Source organism: Odocoileus virginianus, chromosome 11, assembly GCF_023699985.2.
Source record: "Odocoileus virginianus isolate 20LAN1187 ecotype Illinois chromosome 11, Ovbor_1.2, whole genome shotgun sequence".
NCBI lineage: Eukaryota > Metazoa > Chordata > Mammalia > Artiodactyla > Cervidae > Odocoileus > Odocoileus virginianus.
In genome coordinates, this window is record NC_069684.1 from 3,552,706 (window position 1) to 3,572,056 (window position 19,351).

The following is a 19,351-nucleotide window of genomic DNA, read 5'->3' on the forward strand; positions in this document are numbered from 1 at the left end:
CTTTTATAAATTGAAGTATAGTTAATTTGCAGTGGTGTGTTTCAAATGTACAGCAAAGTGATTCAGTTATACATATATATTCTTTTTCAGGTCTTTTCCTTTATAGGTTTTTACAAAATATTGAGTATAGTTCCCTGTGCTACATATCATTGCTATTCATTCTCTAATTAGAGTGACTTTGGGTTTATTTACAACACAGAGAGACAAGGGTTTTGAACAGTAATGCATGCTTGGTGTTTTTTAATTAATAGTGTTAAAAAATCACTAGATCCTTTTTTTCTGTTTGTTTTTTTAATATAATTGCTTTACAATGTTGCATTAGTTTCTGCTGTAAACCAATGTGAATCAGCTATACACACACACACACACACACACACACACACACACACGCACACATGCGCACGCGCACACCATCGTATACCTATCCCCTCCCTCTCCAGCCTCCCTCCCGCGCCCTCAGCCCACCCCCCCAGGTCATCACACAGCACCAAGCGGAGCTCCCCATTAGCTGTCTGTTTTACACTGTAGAGAATATATGTGCTTCTCTTTCTCAAGTCATCCCACCATGAAAAGGAATGAAATTGGGTCATTTGTAATGATGTGGATGAACCTAGGGTCTATCATACAGAGTGACGTAAGTCAGAGAAAAACAAGCATCATATGTTAACTCATATACATGGAATCTAGGAGGCTTCCCTGGTAGCTCACAGTAAAGGATCTGCCTGCAATGAGGGAGACCCAGATTCGACAATCCCTGTGTTGGGAAAATCCCCTGGAGAAGGGAATAGCAACCCGACCCAGTTCTCTTGCCTGGAGAATTCCATGGACAAAGGAAAAATAAATGGTACAGATGAGCCTACTTGCAGGCAGGAATAGAGAGGTAGTACAGAATGTATTGTGGACACAGTGGGGAAGGAGAGGGTGGGGTGAATTGAAAGAATCTGTCCTTTGGGTGTGGAATAATATACCCTGAAAGTGGAAAGTCTCTTCATATGATCAGTTCAGTTCTCTACAGACATGGAGCAGAGGCTCCACCTGCAGAGGCTGGGGAGCTGGCACGGCGCTGCTGGTACAGTGGCCACACCTGTGAAACCAAAAGGCCCATCATTAGCTAATTGGCAGAAGATGTGTTTCAGGGAAAACCATACAGTGTAGAAGGCAGAGGGAGCAAGGGTGTCCTGGACATACCACAGTAAGGTTAGCTTCTAGATTTCTGGTCACTTCCGGAGTCTCACAGCATCAAGTTGGAGAACATGGCATTCATCAAAAATCTTATGGAAAGCAATAAGCATCCTAGGTGGATGATTTAGCAGAAAGAGGTTTTAAAAAAAATCAAAGTTTGTCACCAAAGGCACAGACAAAATGGGGAACACGGTTTTCTGTAAGGACTCGGATCGAACTGAAGCACGCTCATTTTACAAGCCTGGCATGGGTGTGTAATCCTCGGTCTCAGGGTACAAAGGCATGTCTAAAGAAGACTAAAGCCTCTTCCGAGTGAGGACTTTCTGAATTCCTCATTTTTAAGGTACCAGGTGCATTCCTGTGGCTTAGCCTATGAGAAGGCACGACACACACACACAAGCCGGTGACACGTCCTTTTTGCCCTCGGGAGACTGAAGTTTGATTTCCCAAGCTGGTGGAAAGGTCGGCGATTGAAATCAGGCTGCTCTCTGCCTCTCGAAGCGGTGCAGGGCCCGCCCTCTGATTGGCTGTCCCGGGGGCGGGGGAGGGGCGGGGGGCCTGAGGCCGGAAGCACCTGTGCCGGCTGCTGATCAATGGTCAGTGTCAGCGGGGCTCAGTTTAATGAACCTTCCTCCCGCGTCCCCGCCTTGCTGACAACAGTGGGTAGCACCAGTGCCAACGCCGAGGACGCGGGATCCATTGGAAGGCGAAATAATTGCTTCATTTTGTGGTACAAAGGTATAAACCTGATTTTTGTGTACATAAGAGCGCGCTTTCAATCCTTAGCTGGAAGAGACCCTGGCGCGGAGCACAGAGTGAAACGGGGTAGAAAGAGATCGGCTCTCAGAACTGCAGGAGAATTGCCAAGGGCTTTATAGTCAAGGGATTCTTGGGCTCTGTGGGCCAGCACCCAGCCCGAAGCGTGCTGTCTCCGTCACAGAGGGCAAAATGGTTGTTTCCGTTGGTGCCTTTCCACGATAAAGTGTTTTGACAAATCAAGAGAAGCAGGGAAAACCCCACTGATGAGATTTGCACCTAATTTGTCTCGTTACTGCCTCGTTATGATGGGGCGTGCGCAGCAGGACGCCCGGCCCAAAAGCGGTATCTGGCGCACGACTGAGGGTTAGGAGGAAAATGAATGTGACAGCCCGAACCCAGAATATTCCTGTCATACCTCCTACTTCCCTGAATTTCCCTGAACTGCCTTTGTGTTGGCGAGTGAAAATTATGAGGCAGTTGTGTCCTTTAAAATGTGTGTTTCCAAATGCTGCTAAGGTTAAGATTAAGGCGCAATTACTCTGAAACGTGAACACGTGCGTGCTGTCACGCCTGACTCTCTGCGACCCCATCATGGACTGGAGCCTGCCGGGCTCCTCCATCCATGGGATTCTCCAGGCAAGAATACTGGAGTGGGTTGCCATTTCCTTCTCCAGAAACATTAACACAGTGCAGCCTGAAATTACGGAATTCAGGTGATTATGTCAAATAGTATTCATACATACTTCTAGATTTCTACACCATAGCCCATTTGTATTTGATTTTTTTAAATATACTATGCTTGTTTTTAAGCATTAGGATAAATCAGTCCTTCCCTAGATACTTGACAACTCACAAAACAAACCCAACAAACTCTGAAATGACACTGCTGTAATAGGCAGGTCCGATCCCTGGGTCGGGGAGATCCCCTGGAGAAGGGAGTGGCAACCCACTCCAGTATTCTTGCCTGGGAAAATCCATGGACAGAGAAGCCTGGCGGGCTACAGTCCATGGGATCTCAAAGAGTCAGACATGACTCAGTGACTGAACAACAGCAACGATCCCAGCTTTAGGCAAAACTGCAAAGAGGCATTTTCCCTTGTACTTTCCCCTGACCCCTTCTGTTCCACCGTGTCTTCTGTGGATGGGTCACCATCCTTCCTCAGCCCTCACACTTTACTTTTCAGTGAAGAATTCCATTTAGCCAAATCCTTTTTATTAGTAAAATGAACACCACTCACCGCACAGTGAGTGAGCGCTCAGATTCCGTCTGGACCGTGAAGCTTGAGCAAGGAGAGAAGTCCTCTGGTGAGCTCTCTGCACTGCACTCCCGGCCACCTCCTCCTCAGCTGCCGCTGGCCGGCCGGCTTCCACAGCGCACGGCCTCAGCATCCATGTTCGACCCCCGCTGCCCGCCCCGCGCTCCTCTCCCGTGAGAGCGAAGGAGGCCTGGGAGAATCTGCCTGGTCCCCAAGCGTGCATGGCTGGAAAGTGAGGGAGCTGACATCGCAGGCCAGGGCCTCAACCCCCTTCCACTCCCCAGGAGGGCGATCCCAGGGATGCATTCTCGGGCCCAGAACGTCTCGGTGGGGATGAGCTGGAGGGAACACGGTGTTGTCTGTCCCTCCTTTCCTCCTGCAGCCTTTCCAGTCCCTTGGCCTTGTTCCATTTGATGACCTCCCAGAATAAGTCATCTGTGTCTAAGGTGGGTTATCTAACAGCTCCTGGGGCACGCCCAGGCCAAGGTGTGTACTCACTTGAATCACAACAAGCAAGGAAGATTGCGACATGATTCCAGAATGCGTTACATTCTTTTTTATTTTAAATCTGGTTGTGCCAGGCCTTAGTTGCGGCACATGGGATCTTCGCTGTGTCACACGGGATATTTCAGCTGCAGCAGTGGACTTCCTCGTTGTGGCTCACTGCTCACATGCACTCTAGTTGCTCGGAGACGCATGGGATCTTCGTTCCCAGCCAGGGATCAAGCCCTTGTCCCCTGCATTGGAAAGTGGATTCTTAACCACAGGGCCACCAGAGAAGTCCCCAGAATGTGACACAAGCTTTGAAGAAGTAAAGAGGGTAAAATGGAAGTGACTGTTATTAAGGTCAGGATGCCCGTGTGAGGGCGTGTGGTGACATCCTCTAGGGTGATCTGTGACAGTGTCTTCAAGAGAGATCTGGAGCTGATGCCTAAATGATGGGAAGGAGCTGACTGTAGAAAAGCCTGGAAGGGAAGAAGTTACCTTCCGTCAGAACAGAATGTGAGCTCCTGAGGGGGCCTGGGCAGGTGCATCTAGAAACAGAGAAGAACCTCAGTGCAGCCACAGCAAAGCGGATGGGAGGGAGAGTCGGAGGCCTTTCCAGGCCGCAGTGGAGTTCGGATTTTATTTTGTGGGTGACAGGACGGTACTGAAGGATTTTGAGCAGAGAAAGTGAAGTGCTGTGAGTTCTGTGATAAATAGTTCACGCTGACTGTTTCGTGGAAAACCACGGGCCAGGTGGGTCAGTAGGGAGATTTGGGTGATGGGTGATGTGGTCCAGACTTGGATAGTGGCGGAGGCAGGAGAGAAAGCCTAGGCTTCCCCTTCCAGGCAATATTTGGGTTTAAACAACTTTAATTTGATGCCCTGCTGGTCGGATGTGTTGGTACGTGTGTTTTTGGCTAGTGAGGGTCAAAGGCTTTTCCCTGCTCTGGGGTTCCCTACACTATAGGAGTTTCACTTTTAAAAGACCATGGCTTCTTTTTTTGTTTTGTTTCTCTTCAAACTGCTGCATGCCTGCAGAATCTTAGCTCCCTGCCCGGGGATCAGACCGAGACCCCCTGCATTTGGAAGCAAGGAGTCTTAACCATTGGACCACCAGGGACGTCCCTGAAAGGCTATGGCTTCTTAATTTAGGATATATTGCTCATGAATAGTGTATTCCTATATGCAGTGTATTCTGTTTATATATCAGAATAACTTCAGAAAAGTCGATTTGCATCATGTGCCAGTCTTGCTACAGTGCTGGTGTGAAGTGCCTACGGGGAGGGAATTTTGCAGACAGCAGAAGAGGAAAGATCCATACCCTGATCTGTAGGAGGAAGAAAGAAGGACGTTTGCTTGAGAAAATAGCAACAGGAGTTCCGTGATCTGGCTGATGCACAATCTTAGATGAATAAATATTAGCACAGAGGTGAAATGTTAACTTTACAGAAAATAACAGAACACTACCAAACAAGAGTAACTAATATTCTAAGAAGTGGGAACAACTTTCATGGAATATTTGTTGCACTAAATGAATAGATTATTGAGGGGAAATATTTGATGGCAGGACATCTGCATACATATTAAAAATATTATGGAGAGAACACATTTGCAGAAACTATTGTGGGAAATTTTTTCAATTTAAATGAATCCTCCTGCTTGCCTGATTTTAGTTAGCTTATATGAATATATATGGATTTATTATTGGTGAATAATTTCTGTTATATTTGAATCTAAAGGTTTGCTTTAAAATTTCTTCTTCTTTAGAGTTTCCACTACACATAGTACATTGTATGAGTTCATGCTTTAATTGAAGTATAGTTGATTTTCAATGCATGTTTCAGATGTACTGCACAGTGAGACAGTTATATTTATATTTTTTAAGCATATATATTCTTAATCAGATTCCAACCCCTGGTGATCTAGTGGTTAGGATTCAGCAATCTCTATATATATCAGATTCTATTCCCTTACAGGTTATTGCAAAATATTGACTATAGTTTCCATACTGGGCAGTGGTAGGTCCTTTTTGGTTAATTATTTTATATTTGGCAGACTGTATACATGAATTCTAAGCTCCTAATTTATCTGTCATTTCCTCTTCCCCTTTGCAACCTTACATTGGTTTTTACGCTGTGAGTTGATTTCTGTTTTAGGAATGAGTTCATTTGTACAGTATTTTTTTAGATTCCACATATAAGTAAAATTGTATGATATTTGTCCTTCTCTGTCTGGCTTATTTCACTGTGTATGGTAATGTCTAGGTCAATCCATGTTGCTACAAATGGCATTATTTCATCCTTTGTTATGGCTGAGTAGCATTCCATAGCATATATGTACCACATCTGCTTTATTGATTCATCAGTGGATGGATGAAAACATAGGTTTTTCCCATGTCTTGGCTATTGTAAATAGTGCTGCAATGAACATAGGTGTCCTTGTATCTCTTTGAATTAGAGTTTTGTTTGAATATATGCCCGGGAGTGTGATTGCTGGATGATATGGTAGTTCTATTTATAGGTTTTGAGAAACCTCCATACTGTTTTCCACATTAGTTGAACCAATTTGCATCCCCACCGACAGTGTAGGAGGGTTTCCTTTCTCCAAGCTCTTGCCAGCATTTATTTGTAGACATTTTAATGATGGCCATTCTGACTGGTATGAGTTTTAGTACCTCATTGTAGTTTTTATTTGCATTTCTCTAATATTAGTAATGTTGAGCATTTCTTTATGTACCTGTTGGTCATCTATATGTCTTCTTTAGAGAAATATCGATGTAGGTCTTCTGCCCATTTTTTGATTGGGTCATTTTGTTTTTCTGTCACTGAGTTGTATGGGCCATTTGTATATTTTGGAAATTATGGTTTTGTCCAATGCCTCATTTAAAAATCTTTTCTTCCAGCCTGTAGATTGTTTTTCCTTTCTGTTTATGGTTTCCTTTGCTGTGCCAACACATTTAAGTTTGTTTAGGCCCCACTTGTTTATTTTTGTTCTTATTTCCATTACACTATGAGCAGGATCTAGAAAGATATTGCTGTGATTTATATCAAAGAGTATTCTGCCTTGGTTTTCCTGTAAGACTTTTTTACTACTTGGTCTTAATTTTGGGTCTTTAACCAATTTTGAGTTTATTTGGGGATGTGGTGCTAGAGACTGTTTCTGATTCATTCTTTTACATGTAGCTTTCTACTTTCCCCAGCACCACTTATGGAAAAGACTGCTTTTTCTCTGCTGTATATATTCCTGCTTCCTTTGTTGTAGATTAATTGACCTTAGGTGCATGGGTTTGTTTCTGGACTTTTATCCTGTTCCACTGATCTATATTTCTGTTGTTGTGCCATTCAGTTAAGTTCAGTCGCTCAGTCATGTCTGACTCTCCGCGACCCCATGAATTGTAGCACGCCAGGCCTCCCTGTCCATCACCAACTCCCGGAGTTTACTCAAACTCACATCCATCGAACTGGTGATGCCATTCAACCATCTCATCCTCTGTCGGCCCCTTTTCCTCCTGCCCCCAACCCCTCCCAGCATCAGGGTCTTTTCCAATGAGTCAACTCTTCCCATCAGGTGGCCAAAGGATTGGAGTTTCAGCTTCAGCATCAGTCCTTCCAATGAACACCCAGGACTGATCTCCTTTAGGATGGACTGGTTGGATCTCCTTGCAGTCCAAGGGACTCTCAAGAGTCTTCTCCAACACCACAGTTCAAAAGCATCAATTCTTCGGTGCTCAGCTTTCTTCACAGTCCAACTCTCACACCCATACATGACCACTGGAAGAACCATAGCCTTGACCAGACGGACCTTTGTTGGCAAAGTAATGTCTCTGCTTTTTAATGTGCTGTCTGGGTTGGTCATAACTTTCCTTCCAAGGAGTAAGCGTCTTTTAATTTCACAGCTGCAGTCACCATCTGCAGTGATTTTGGAGCCCCCAAAAATAAAGTCAGCCACTGTTTCCACTGTCTCCCCATCTATTTCCCATGAGGTGATGGGACCAGATGCCGTGATCTTAGCTTTCTGGATGTTGAGCTTTGTGCCATTGCCGTGCTGTTTTTATTCCTGTAACTTTGTGGGATAGTCTGAAGTCAGGGAGTGCAATTCCTCCAGCTCCATTTTGCTTTCACGAGACTGTTCTGGCTATTTGGTGCCTTTTGTGTTTCCACACAAATGTAAATGTTTTGTGTTCTAGTTTTGTGGAATAAGAAATGCCATTGGTCATTAGATACAGATTGCTTTGCTTGCTCTAAGTAGTTTGGCATTTTAGCATCATTGCTTCTTCCCATCCAAGTGCATGTTCCGTCTTTTCATCTCTGTGTCAGCTTCCATTTCTGTCATTAGCATCTTCTAGTTTTCAGAGTAGAGGCCTTTTGTCTCCTTGGTAGGTTTCTTTTTCTGTTGTTGTTTTGTCAACTTAAAGCAGGTAAAATTAGTGATCAGAACAAAATGGTATTAACTAGGAAAAACTGAACACAAGAGATGCTTTACAGGATAATATATCCTTTTCATGTTGATTATTTTGACTGGGTTTAATACAGGTGATTATTCTTCAGTCTTCTGAGTTTAAATTGTTCAGGTAGCCATAAAGTATGAAAATATAAACAAATATACATAAGCAGTTTACTGATCTTCCATGATATGTTCAGCATTCCTCACTAGCAGTTCATAATTCAATAAGCAAATTTGCAATGAACAATGTGCACTAAAACAGCACTCATTGGTCCTTGTACCTCCATTTACAGTGCATTGTCTCGTATGATTTGTGTGTCTAGTTTTCCCTGAATAAGCTTGCACCTTTAGCATATCTGAGAAGTGATCAAAGGAGCCCAGTCTACTAAGAGATACTATGTTGTCTATGTTCCCAGACTTTGTGGTCACCAGTATTTTATTTTTTATAAGATTCACCTACTGTAAGTCTTATAAACATTTTTGCCATTTACATTATACCAAGAAAAAAATGAATACTAAAAATGAGATAATGGAAAAACAAAAAAAAAGATTTCTTTTGCTTTCAAATGATTCTATACCAAAACATTTTGCTAAAGTGATTTTAATTTATAGATGACTTTTTAAATGGTACTCAGAATACATTACAGATTTGGTTTTAAAACAGATTTGAGTTTATAACAGGTCTCACAATGATATCAGAACACAGTGTGGAGGTGCAACAATTATGTGATGATTTCTTAATTAGTCAAGGGGATAAAGATCTTTTTCAAATATGGATAGAAAGTAAGTTCTTCTATAGTATTAATCTCTAAGAGCTATTTTCCTTTGTAGACTACAATGTTATTGTTGGTTTCATACACTTTTACCTTATAAAGAACTCCCACAGGAAGAAATTTCTGGAGGTTTTCCCAGGTATAAATGTCTACATTTTCTGTTGTGCTTACAATGTCTCTGCAAAATACGGCAGGTCCAGACCCAGATACTTAATGGTCAAGGGGCTTCATAATTGCCTCTTCCATATGCTCTTGGAGGTCAGTTAAATTCATGACCACTCCTGTAACAGGACCAATTTCTCCATGTACTGTCACCACAACTTTATAGGTAATTGAGGAGAAGGTTATCACTGAGTTTAGCCTCCATGAGTAACACTTTGTACTTGTAAAGCTTGGTGAAATTCTCTCTCTCACCTGTTCCGCTGGTGATAATTTATCAAAGGAAGATGGAATTATGTAGACAGGTCCTCTAGCAAATATTGTAGTGTGACAGTTCGGGTGAATAGAAGAAAGCACGCTATGAGCACGTTTTATACTCATAGAGTAACGGTGTCAGAGAAGGCTCAAGCGAGGGACTTCTGTAATCTTCTTTAATTGAACGATAATTTTCTTAGGAACGTGGGCTTTCAGTCAAAGCTATTTACTAAACATTAGCCTACATCTTGGTACCTCTTTTAATAAAGTAAAATGAAGGAAAATAATACACAGAATCATTTTCACATTTTAAGACATACAAAGGAACTCTAAAGTGGACAGATAGAAACCAGTGTATTTGTTACTATTTTCTGTCTCATGTCTTTCTGGCTTAAAGGTGAGATCATGTGTTTTATTTGTTCCACCTTTACTCGAAAGGTTTTCCTGGTGGCTCAGCTGGTAAAGAATACACCTGCAATGTGGGAGACCTGGGTTTGATCTCTGGGTTGGGAAGATCCCCTGGAGAAGGGAACGGCTATTCACTCCAGTATTCTGGCCTGGAGAATTCCACAGCCTCTTTCATGCGGTCGCACAGAGTTGGACACGCTGCGTGACTTTCACTTCACTTCACTTACTTGAAAGTATAACTGATGTTGCACTTCCCGAATAACTTCAGGTCTTCCTCATCACTCAGAGATTTGCTGTGGGGGTGATGGGTTGTGCTGAAGGAGACAAGGCAGGACGCTTGTGCCCGTGGGCGAGGACCCAAGCCTGGGCCATTCATGGTTTTACATCCTCACCCCCTGGCCAGCGTCTTAACTCCCTGGCCTACTGCCAGGCTGGCATGGGTGGAGCCTCCCCCACGGCTTCCTTAGGTAGGTTTAGTCCTAGAAGTTTTCATCTTTTTAATGCAGCGGCAAATGGGATTGCTTCCCAAGTTTTTCTCTCAGCTCTTGTTGTTAGTGTAGAGAGATAGAGCAGATGCTCTGTATGAATTTAGTATCCTGCAACATTGCCAAATTCTTTGAGGAGTCCATGCAGCTTTCTGGTAGCACCGTTAGAAATTCCTATGTGTAGTACCATGTTATCTGCAAACAGTGACAGTTTTACTTCTTTTCCAGATTTCTTTCCTGATTGCTACTGCTAAGACTTCCAAAACACGCTGACTTCAAGTGGCAAATGTGGGTATCCTCATTTTGTTCACAATCTTACAGGAAATGCCTTCAGCTTTTCACTGCTGAGTATGATGTTCGCTGTGGGTTTGTCATATATGGCCTTTATTACTCCAAGGTATGTTCCTTCTATGTCCCCACTCTCTGGAGATTTTTAAAAAATACTGTGTTTTGGGCTACACTGGATATTCGTTGCTATGCAGGCTTTCTCTAGTTGCCATGAGCGGGGCTACTCTTGGTTGCAGTGTGCAGGCTTCTCGTTGCAGGGGCTTCTCTCATGTCGGAGCTCCGGCTCCAGGCCTGTGGGCTCAGCTGTGTGGAGCATGGGCTCAGCGGTTGGGGCTCACAGGCTCGAGAGTGCAGGCTCGGCAGTTGTGATGCTCGGGCGTAGCTGCTTTGCTGTATACGGGATCTTTCCAGACCAGGCATCTGGAAACCCGTGTCCCCTGCATTGGCTGGCAGATTCTCAACCAAATGCATTTTCAGGGAATTCCCTGGTGTGCATCCCGGCAAGAATACTGCAGCGGGTTGCCATGCCCTTGTCCAGGGGGATCTTTCCAACCCGGGGATCAAACCCACATCTCTCGCATCTTCTGCATTGTCAGGCGGGTTCTTTACCACCAGCACTACCTGGGAAACCCCTCGACCACTGGACCAACAGGGAAGTCCCAGCACTTTCTGGAGACATTTTTTCTTTTTCTCATACATGGATGTCAAATTGTATCTAAAGCTTTTCCTACCTCTGTTGAAAGGATCATTTGGTTTTTATTCAGTTGGTTAATATGGGGTATCACACTGATTTACCGATATTGAAAAATCCTTGCATTCCTGGAATAAAGCCTACTTGATCGTGGTGTATAATCCTTATAATGCATTGTTGATTTGGTCTGCTACTGTTGTGTTGAGGGTTTTGGCATCTGTGTTTACCAGTGATATGGGCCTAAAATTTTGTTTTTCGTGTGTGGTCTCTTGGTCTGATTTTTGGTGCCAGAGTGATGGTGGCCTCAGAGAACGAGTTCAGAAGTGTTCCATCCTCTGCAGTTTTTTGGGAAAAGTTGCAGAAGGATAGGCGTTAACTCTTCTCTAAATATTCAGTAGAATTCCCCTGTGAGGTCATCTGGTCCTGGACTTGTGTTTGTGGGGCGCCTTTAAATTCCTGATTCAATTTCAGGAATAGCAATTGATCAGCTCATATTTTCTAGTTCTTCCTGATTCAGTCTTGGGAGGTTGTGCCTTTGTGAAAATCTGTCCGTTTCCCCTAGGCTGTCTATTTTATTGGCAAGGAAATGCTAGTAGTATTCTCGTGGGGTCCTTTGCATTTCTGTGATGTTGGCTGTTAAGTGCTTCCTTTACGTTTCTACCTTTATTGATTTGGGGCCCCTCCCTTTTTGTTTTGTGATGAGTCTGACTAAGGCTTATCAATTTTCATCTTTCCAAAGAACGAGCTTTCAGTTTCACTCATATATTCTTTGTGTGTTTTTTAAGGGCTCAATTTATTTCAGCTCTGACCATTATGATCTATTATCTATGCATTCATTTTTATTTTTTTCATTATGGTTAATTACAGAATATTGAATATAGTTACATCTGGCATACAATAAGACCTGGTTCCTTTCTAAAAATTAATCAATTTTTAATTTAAATTTAAAATCTTTTATTTTTGAGTATCAGTTCAGTTCAGTCACTCAGTCGTGTCCGACTCTTTGTGATCCCATGAATCACAGCATGCCAGGCCTCCCCGTCCATCACAAACTCCCGGAGTTTACCCAAACTCATGTGCATCGAGTCGGTGATGCCATCAGCCATCTCATCCTCTGTCGTCCCCTTCTCCTCCTGCCCCCAATCCCTCCCACCATCAGGGTCTTCTCCAATGAGTCAACTCTTCCCATCAGGTGGCCAAAGGATTGGTGTTTCAGCCTCAGCATCAGTCCTTCCAATGAACACCCAGGACTGAACTCCTTTAGGATGGACTGGTTGGATCTCCTTGCAGTCCAAGGGACTCTCAAGAGTCTTCTCCAACACCACAGTTCAAAAGCATCAATTCTTCGGTGCTCAGCTTTCTTCACAGTCCAGCTCTCACATCCATACATGACCACTGGAAAAACCATAGCCTTGACCAGACGGACCTTTGTTGGCAAAGTAATGTCTCTGCTTTTTAATATGCTATCTAGGTTGGTCATAACTTTCCTTTCAAGGAGTAAGCATCTTTTAATGTCATGGCTGCAATCACCATCTGCAGTGATTTTAGATCCCCCAAAAATAAAGTCTGATACTGTTTCCACTGTTTTCCCATCTATTTCCCATGAGGTGATGGGACCAGATACCATGATCTTAGTCTTCTAAATGTTGAGCTTTAAGCCAACTTTTTCACTCTCCTCTTTCACTTTCATCAAAAGGCTTTTTAGTTCCTCTTCACTTTCTTCCATAAGGGTGGTGTCATCTGCATATCTGAGGTTATTGATGTTTCTCCTGGCAATCTTGATTCCAGCTTGTTCTTTTTCCAACCCAGTGTTTCTCATGATGTGCTCTGCATATAAGTTAAATAAGCAGGTATAGTTGAGTAATAATGTGTTAGTGCAGATATACTGCTGAGTGATTCAATTATACACATACATGTATCTATTTTTTTCAAATTCTTTCCCATTTAGGTTATTACCAAGTATTGAGCAGAGACCCCTGTGTGATACAGTAGGCCCTTCTTTATTGTAAATACAGCAGTGTGTACCTGTCTGTCCCAAGCTCCCCATCTCTTCCTCTTTGCCACTCATTGCCCCTGGTAACCAGAAGTTCATTTTGCATTTTGTTTGAGCCTATACTGTTTTGTAAATAAGTTCATTTTTATCAGTGTTTTAGATTCCACAAATAAGCAATCTCACATGATATTTTTCTCTGCCTGAATTATTTCCCTCAGTATGACAATTTAGGTCTATCCATGCTACTGCAAATGGCATCACTCCATTCTTTTTTGTGGCTGAGTAATATTCCATTGTATATATGTACCCTATTTTTATCCATTTCTCTGTTGATGGACATTTAGATTGCTTCCATGTCCTGGCTGTTGAGTTCTGCAATGAACATTGGGGTGCATGTATCATTTCAAACCATGTATCTCTCTGGATATAGGCCTGGAAGTGGAATTGCTGAATCATACACTAGATAAATCATAGGCTAGGGCTTCCCTGGTGGCTCAGATGGTGAAGAATCTGCCCACAATGTCGGAGACACAAGTACGATCCCTGGGTCAGGAAGATCCCCTGAAGAAGGGACTGGCAACCCACGTCAGTATTCTTGCTTGGAGAATTCCATGGACAGAGGAACCTGGGGGGCTATGACTGAGCAACTAACATTTCATGGTAGCCGTACCAATTTACATTCCCAGCAAGAGTGGAGGAGGGTGCCCTTTTCTCCAGGACCTTGTTTTTTAATCCACATTGTGTATTAACAGTTTGAATCTGCCAACCCCAGACTCCCAATCTAACTCTCCTGGGCTTCTGCTCTCCCTGCCAAGCACCAGTCTCTCCTCTCGATGCTGCCCTGGCAGCTCGGCTGGTGAAGAGCTGAGCTCGCTGCAGCTCTCTGCCTGCAATGTGGCAGACCTGGGTTTGATCCCTGGGTTGGGAAGATCCCCTGGAGGAGCCAGTGGCTGCCCACTCCAGTATTCTGGCCTGGAGAATTCCATGGACTATTCCATGAGGTTGTGAAGAGTCGGACGTGACTCAGTGACTTTCACTTTCTTTCACTCGCCTCTTTCACCTTCATCAAGAGGCTCTTTAGTTCCTCCTCACTTTCTGCCATTAGGGTGGTGTCATCTGCATATCTGAGGTTATTAACATTTCTCCCGGCAATCTTGATTCCAGCTTGTGCTTTATCTAGCCCAGCATTTCTCATGATGCACTCTGCATATAAGTTAAATAAGCAGGGTGAAAATATAGAGTATTGATATACTCCTTTCCCAATTTTGAACCAGTCCACGGTTCCACATCCAGTTCTAATTGTTGCTCCTTGGCCTAAATATAGGTTTCTCAGGAGGCAGGTAAAGTGGTCTGGTATTCCCATCTCTTTAAGAATATTCCACAGTTTGTTGTGATCCACACAAAGGGTTTCATGTAGTCAGTGATGCAGAAGTTTTTCTGGAATTCCCCTGCTTTTTCTGTGATCCAGTGGGTGTTGGAAATTTGATCTCTGGTTCCTCTGCCTTTTCTAAAACCAGCTTGAACATCTGGAAGTTCTCCATTCACGTACTGTTGAAGCCTGGCTTGAAGGATTTTGAGCACTGTCTTTCTACCAAGTGAAATGAGCACAGTTGTGCAGTAGTTTGAACATTCTTTGGCATTGCCCTTCTTTGGGATTGGAATGAAAGCTGATCTTTTCCAGTCCTGTGGCCACTGCTGAGTTTTCCAAATTTGCCAGCATATTGAATCCAGCACTTTAACAGCATCATCTTTTAGGATTTGCAGTAGTTCAGCTGGAATTCCATCACCTCCTCTAGTTTTGTTCATAGTGATGCTTCCTAAGGCCTACTTGACTTCACACTCCAGGGTGTCTGGCTCTAGGTGAGTGATCACACCATCGTGGTCTGAAGACAGGGAGTGTGATTTCTCCAGCTCCATTCTTATTTCCCAAGATTGTTTTGGTTATTCAGGGTCTTTTATGTTCCCATACAAATTTAAATTTTTTGTATTCTAGTTCTGTGAAAAATGCCACTGGTCATTTGATAGGGATTGCATTGAATCCGTAGCGTGCTCCGAGTAGTGTGGACATTTCAACAACATTGATTTTTTAATGTGGATTCTTTACATCGAAGAACAAGTCATTCTTTCCATCTGTGCACGAGCTTTGTTTCTTCCCTCAGCATCTTGTAGTTTTCAGAGTAGAGGACTTCTGCCTCCTCAAGTAGGTTTATTCCTAAAATATCTTCTTCTATTTGCCGCGATGGTAAATGGGATCATCTCCTGAGTTTCTCCTTCGGCTCTTTCATTATTATTATATGGAAATGCAGCAGAGTTCTCAGTAGTGATTTTGTGTCCTGCAAATTTACTGAATTCACACTGTTGTTTAGTCACTGACTCGTGTTGGACTCTTTGTGACCCCGTGGACTGTAGCCCGCCAGGTGCCTCTGTCCATGAGATTTTCCAGGTAAAAATACTGGAGTGGGTAGTCATTTCCTTCTCCAGGGGAACTTCTGACCCAAGGATCGAATCCACATCTCCTGTGTTGGCAGATGGCTTCTTTACCCCGAGGCACCAGGGAAGCCCTTACTGAATTCATAGATGAATTCTAACACTTTATTGTTCACTTTTTTAGATATTCAGTGCATCATAATATGTCACCTGCAAGCAATGACAGTTTTGCTTCTTCCTTTCCAATGTGGATTTTTTTCTCTTCAGTTGCAGTGGCGAGGACTTCCAAACCTACGTTATATGAACGGGTGAGAAGGGCACATTCATGATCCTATGGTTCAGCATCCCAGAAAAAATCCTTTCAGCTTTTCACCAGAGTATGATGGTAACTGTGGACTTGTATCTGGCTTTTTTTCTTTTAGTTGTGATGGTAAACAGGATTGTTTCTTTAATTTCTTTTTCATCTTGCATTCTTTGTGTACAAAAGTGCAAGATTACTGTGTGTTGGTTTTGTATCCTGCAAATTTACCAGATTCATTGATGAGCTCTTGCAGTTTTCTGGTAGTATCCTCACGACTTTTATGTCTAGGATCACATCCTCTGCAAACCTGGACAGTTTTACTCCTTTTCCAATTTCGCTTCATTTTGGGTTTTTTTCTCTGATTTCCATGGCTAGGACTATGTTAAATAAACATGACAAGAGTTGACATCCTTGTGTCATTCCTGACTCTAGAGGAAATGCTTTCAGCTTTTCACCACTAGTATCAGGGTAGTGATAGGTTTTTCATATGTTTCTGGGAGTTTTTATTATGTTGTTGTTTTTCTGTCCTTAAGTCGTGTCTGACGCTTTGTGACCCCATGGACTGCAACATGCCAGGCTTCTCTGTCCTTCACCATCTCTCTGAGTTTGCTCAAACTCATGTCCATTGAGTCAGTGACCCATCCAACCATCTCATCCTCTGTTGTCCCCTTCTCCTCCGGCCCTCATCTTCCCCATCATCTGGGTCTTTTCCAATGAGTCAGCTCTCCAATCAGGTGGCCAAAGGATTGGAGCTTCAGCTTCAGCATCAATCCTTCCAGTGGGCATCCAGGAACAATTTCCTGTAGGATTAACTGGTTTGATCTCCATGCTGTCCCAGGGACTCTCAAGAGTCTTCTCCAGCACCACAGTCTGAAAGCATCAGTTCTTTGGTGCTGAGCCTTCCTTATGGTCCAACTCTCACATCCATCTATGACTAATGGAAAAACCATAGCTTTGACTAGATGGCCTTTGTTGGCATAGTGATGTCTCTGCTTTTTAATATGTTGTCTAGGTTTGTCACAGCTTTTCTTTCAAGGAGCAAGCATCTTTTAACTTCATGGCTGCAGTCACCATCTGCAGTGACTTAGGGGTCCAATAAAGTAAAATCTGTCACTGTTTACATTTTTTTCCCCATCTATTTACCATGAAGTGATGGGACTAGATGCCATGATCTTCATTTTTTGAATGTTGAATTTTAAGCCAATGTCGAGTTTAACAACCTCTTGATGACGGTGAAAGAGGAGAGTGAAAAAGGTTTCATTATAAATAGGTGTTGAATTTTGTCAAAAGCTTTCATCTATTGAGAGGATCATATGGTTTTTATTCTTCAGTTTGTTATTGTGTGTATCACATTGATTTGTGCATATTGAAAACTCCTTGCATCCCTGAGATAAATCCTACTTAATAAATCCCACTTGATCATGGTGTATGATCCTTCTAATGTGTTGTTGGAGTCTGTTGCTAATACTGGGTTAATGATTTTGAGATCTATATTCATCAGTGATATGGGTCTGTAATTTTCTTCTTTGTATGTGATCCTTTTGGGTTTTGGTATCAGGGTACTGGTGGCCTCACAGAATGGAAGTGCTCCTTCCTCTGCAATTATTTAAAGATTTGCAGAAGGATAGGTGTTAGCTCTTCTCTAAATGTACGGTAGAAATTCCCTGTGAAGCCATCTAGTCCTGGATTTTCGTTTGTTGAAACTTTTTAAATTACTGATTCAATTTCAGAAATTGTAGTTGGCCAGTTCATATATTCCAGTTCTTCCTAGTTCAGTTTTTGGAGATTGTACCATTGTAAAAATTCTTTAGTTTTCTCTAGATTGTCCAGTTTATTGGCAAACAGTTGCTCGTAGTGGTGTCTTAGGCTCCTTTGTATTTTCATGGTGTCGGTTGTGTGTGTGTGTGTTTTAATTTTAACATTTGATTTGGGCCCTCTCCCTTTTTCCCCTGTAAGTCTGGCCAAGGATTACAAATATTGTTTATCTTTTCAAAGAACCTGGTTTTTGTTTCATTGATCTTTTCTTTGTTGTTTTAAGACTCTGTTTATTTCTGTTCTGATCATTATGATTTCTTTCCTTTTACTAACTTTGGGTTTTGTTTGTAAATTTTTCTCTAGTTACACTAGGTGTAAGGTTATGTTGTTTGAGATTTTTTCCTTAGCTTGTATCACTGAGAAACTTCTTAGAACAGCTTTTGCTGTATCCCATAGGTTTTGGGTCATTGTGTTTTTGTTTTCATTTGTCTCTAGGGTTTTACTTTTTATTGATTTAATTAATGTGTAGCTCATTTACAATGTTGTGTTACTTCTGCTGTGCAGCAAAGTGATTCAGTTACACATCTGCGTGTCTATCCTTTCTTCTCATTTTCTTTTCCATTATGGTTGATCACAGAGCATTGAATACATTTCCCTGTGCTTTACAGCTGGACCTTCTCCCTTCCACTCTGTTCCAGAGTTTGCATCTGCATCCCCAAACTCAACAAGGTTTCTTGTTTCTGGTGTCTGCCCCCTGTGGGTGAGGCTGTTTCAGAGCCTGGCCCCTGGCTTTTGGGTGGGACCAGATCTTGTTGCTCTGGACTCAGGCAAAATGTCTGACCCCAGGAGAGCCACAGCTTCCCCCTGCCTCCTAGGAGACCCTCTGACACCAGCAGGTGTGTCTGGAACAGATGCCTATGAAGTCACTGCTTTGCCCTGGGTCCCAGTACCCCCTTTGAGTGGAGTCTGTTTCCTCTGTCCTGTGAAGCTCCTGCAATCAAGTCAGTGGGATGGCTTGTGGTTCCTTCTTTATGTCTTTAGCTATAGAACATCTTTTTTGGTAGGTTCCAATCTTTTTAATCCATGTTTGTTCAGCAGTTAGGTGTGATCTTGGAATGCTTGTCTGAGGAGGTGAGCTCAAGATCCTTCTACTCTGCCATCTATCCAGATTACTTTTTAAAAACAATCACAATCCACACTGCCAACAACAAGCAGAAGGGTGCATTTTCTGCATCTTCGGCACCTGATGTCATCATTTTTCACATGTATTGACTGATCTCTTTTGCCATGGACTATTAATTCATAGGGCTTCCCTGGTACCTCAGCTGGTAAAGAATCCACCTACAATGCAGGAGACCCTGGTTCGATTCCTGGGTCAGGAAGATCCCCTGGAGAAAGGGTGGGCTGCCCACCCCAGTATTCTTGAGCTTACTCTGGTGGCTTGGACAGTAAAGAATCTGCCTGCAATGTGGGAAACCTGGGTTCAACCCCTGGGTTGGGAAGGTCCCCTGAAGAAGGGAAAGGCTACCCACTCCAGTATTCTGGCCTGGAGAATTCCATGGACCATACAAGGCCAAGGGTCGCAAAGAGTCGGACATGACTGAGCGACTTTCACTTCACCATACACCATGGCAGGGGGGCTCTCCTGGGGGGCACACCACCACACTGAACAACACAGGAATATCTGTCC

The 19,351-nt window shown here is 43.1% G+C and overlaps 1 pseudogene; it reads right to left on the minus strand.

Moving 5' to 3' along the window:
• Nucleotides 1–8,797: 8,797 nt before the first annotated feature.
• Nucleotides 8,798–10,097, minus strand: LOC110142073 (6-pyruvoyl tetrahydrobiopterin synthase-like; annotated as a pseudogene).
• Nucleotides 10,098–19,351: the final 9,254 nt, after the last annotated feature.